The following is a 3,290-nucleotide window of genomic DNA, read 5'->3' as shown; positions in this document are numbered from 1 at the left end:
GCTTTAGTATCAGTCCGCCTAACACATTAATCGTTCTAGGGCTTAAATTCTCATTATTTTAGTAAATATCAAGAAGTTTATACTATTCAATAATTTTAAAGTTTAATATTCAATTTTTAGTCATTTTAACAATTATTGAACATAATTGAAGGTAAAGTGACTAGTTTAATGTGCGGCATCCAGCCTCCTAACACAGCAAACAGGAGTTACTGTCTCTCTCTGTTTTCACTGGAGGTAACATCTTGCTTGAGACTCTTCAACTAAACGCTTTTTTCTGTGTTTCCAAGCAAATTATTGGTCATTTTGAAATATATTTTACATATTGACAATATATAATGCAGTGCAGTGTTGATTTAAAGAAAATAATCTTGAATTACACCAGAGAGCTAAAATTTTATGGGTGAAATGGCGCCATGGGGGTGACTTCTCTTCCACCCCAATGCCTTCTTTTCTTCCTTCTCCTCCACCCCAATTCTAAATCCCATCATCATCATCATCATCATCCAGGAGCCTTCTACATACACACCTCAAAGTAAGTGAACTTTTCTACCATTTTTGTTGAATTTAGGAAATTTTCGGTGAGCTGGGAACCAATTACCCAAAAACACATTGAAACAATGGTTTCGGTTAACGAACTTTTCGGTTAACGAACGACCTTCTGGAACGAATTGAGTTCGTTAACCGAGGGGTCACTGCACAGTAAAAGTCCAAAAATCCGGATGCCAGAAATCCGGACCACCCGAGAATCCGGACTTTTCGAAAACTCAAACTTTTTTTTTTTTTTTTTTTTAGCTGGCTTTTGTGTGTATGTGCGCATGCGTGAGCGCCACAGCTGCACAGCGACAACAAGCGATCGCCACTTTAAAACGAGCAATCAAACTGTGACAACGTATGTAATTTTGAGTCCTACTCTTTCCATTTACAGAGCCCATAATAATGGCTCCTGAAGTAGATAAACTCCGTTGTGTGAAGAGAAAGAAGAACACGTTGAAATTGGGTGACAAACTTTAAATAATTAAAATAGAACGTGGTGTGAGCAATACTGTTCTAATGGAAACATACAACATTGTAAAGTCTACAATTTATGATATAAAAAAGGCAAAGAATAAAATTCTAGAATTCACAGCTTTTTCTTTAAAACTGCTCATTTTGATAAATGAAGCATGCTATATTTGCTAATGAATAAACTATCAAAATGTATCTGTTCATCTCTTCTTTATTCCTCCTTAAATTTGAATTTTAAAAGTACTGCCTGAGAATCCGGAAAATCCGAAAATCTGGACCGACCCAATCCCCAAGCAGTCCGGATTTTTGGACTTCTACTGTATTTAGATAATCTTTAACAACATATTGTATTGGATGCTTCTTATTATTAACAATAATACCATATATGTTTAACCATGAGAGACTTAAGCTTGTACTACAAATACATATAGTACACTATATATACGGTATATATTTAATATGACAGGTAGGTTAATTAACCCACGTAAAAAAATCTAAAAAAAAAAATTCCATTGATGTTTTTGTTTTTAATTGCACCAGTGAAGTCATGATTAATTTATTCTGCTTTATTAGTTATTGAAGAAACTGTAGTATATCAGAAAAATTTTCTTTTGTAGAAAAATTGCTGAGGTAGAACGCATCGCCCGTGAGAAAAAGGAGTTAGAATACCTTAAATTGCTTGAAGCACAGCGCATTGCTGAGTTACAAGCTAAATTGACAAGCTCAGCAGTTAAAAAGGTAAAAACTAAAGTACTTATTTTCCTTTTGCTGCATTATTTAACAATTGGTAATTAATGCAGAACTTCCTTTAGATAACATCATCTTTTGCTCAGTTCTGTTTAATGTGTTATTATGCCTGTATTCCATCAGTATTCCTCTAATCCTTTTCTCAAATTTATTATTTCTTAGCTCCTTAGTAACATCTTCATGTCCACTTTCCACATGAACCTGTAGCTTCAGTGCTCAGGTTAGTTTGTCAGCATTCTCTATTGTATTTTGTTGATTATTATGTTGTAATGCTTTTATTCATCTTATGATTATATATCTCACACTGTAATTTTCCTACAGATTGCACTAGCTGATAACAAGGAAACTGGACTAAATCATACATTCACTTTAAGTGATAACAAGGAAAATGGTCTTAATACCACATTTTCCAAAACTACTGGACCGTCTCAGTCAAGTTCTACTGGGAAAAACAAAGATAGTTATGACATTACACCAAACTCCAAGAAATATAAGAAAAATATTAACATCTAAAGAATAGACAAGTGGAGTTGAGTAAATAGGATATTAATAACTTAATGCAATACTGTACTGTATTGTCATATCAAAATATTTAATTTGGTAAAAATATAGATGTGACAACTTGTGATACTGTCAATATACAGTGTACCAATTCTGTTTACAGTATTATTAAAAGGAAATACTAACATGTTATTTATTGTTTAATCCTTTACAGGATCTCAGCTCACAGCTGCTATGATCAACCAAGTATACTCCGGACCTGTGGTTGAGGAGATCTTCCCTCCGACTATTCTTCTCACCACACCTGATCTCACCCAAATCTTTCCTAAGCGGAAAAAATTTAACAAAAGCACCTCTTGTGCGATATGGACTACACCACTTTCTAAATATTTTGAATAATGTTAGCTATATACAGTACTGTGTATATATTTTATTATGCTTCATGGTATAAACTAATGATTTTCAGTTAAGTGTTATTAATGCATTGGAATTGTTTTCCAAATTTTTAGAGTACATAACTTAGCATTTCTTAATATATAGGTATTTTCCAATTTACGATGGGGGTTGTGTTCCTGAAAACCGTAACATAAACTATGAGCCCTTTAACATGGGTTTCACTGGGGTACATTCCTGGCCAGTCCGATATAGACATGTAATCCAGAAATAATAATCCTTCAATAATTAAATAAATACAGGAAAAATTTAACAACACTGACCACATTAATAATAACAAGCTTGGTCATCATCACATGTCCCCTCCAAGGCTAGGGAACTCTTGTTGATGGAACAATGATGTTTTCAAAGAAACAGTTACATTACACTGATCACCTCGGTCAGCAAAATTTTAACAATAATGTTTTCCAATCACCAATAATGGCAAAGTATCACAGCAATCACAAGGTTATGCAACGATTATTAATGATATCTTTCGTTACACGAGTGAGGCCAGATGCGATCATGTTGAAACAAAGCTCTGAACTGTACAGTAGTTAGCATGGTGGCCATGAGATGGGACGCAGGTAAGTGGAGCTGCATGA

General features: G+C 34.1%; 1 long non-coding RNA gene across 1 annotated transcript; it reads left to right on the top strand.

The window, feature by feature from the left end:
• Positions 1 to 1,542: 1,542 nt before the first annotated feature.
• On the top strand, positions 1,543 to 2,859 carry LOC121868059. Its single transcript, XR_006089295.1, has 3 exons — positions 1,543 to 1,743; positions 2,074 to 2,281; positions 2,468 to 2,859. It is a non-coding gene; the product is annotated as an uncharacterized LOC121868059 (long non-coding RNA).
• The last annotated feature ends 431 nt before the right edge of the window (positions 2,860 to 3,290 follow it).

This window comes from Homarus americanus, unplaced genomic scaffold, assembly GCF_018991925.1.
Source record: "Homarus americanus isolate GMGI-L3 unplaced genomic scaffold, GMGI_Hamer_2.0 scaffold13353, whole genome shotgun sequence".
NCBI lineage: Eukaryota > Metazoa > Arthropoda > Malacostraca > Decapoda > Nephropidae > Homarus > Homarus americanus.
The sequence above is the reverse complement of the archived record's forward strand: the minus strand, read 5'-3'. Positions and strand labels throughout refer to the sequence as shown.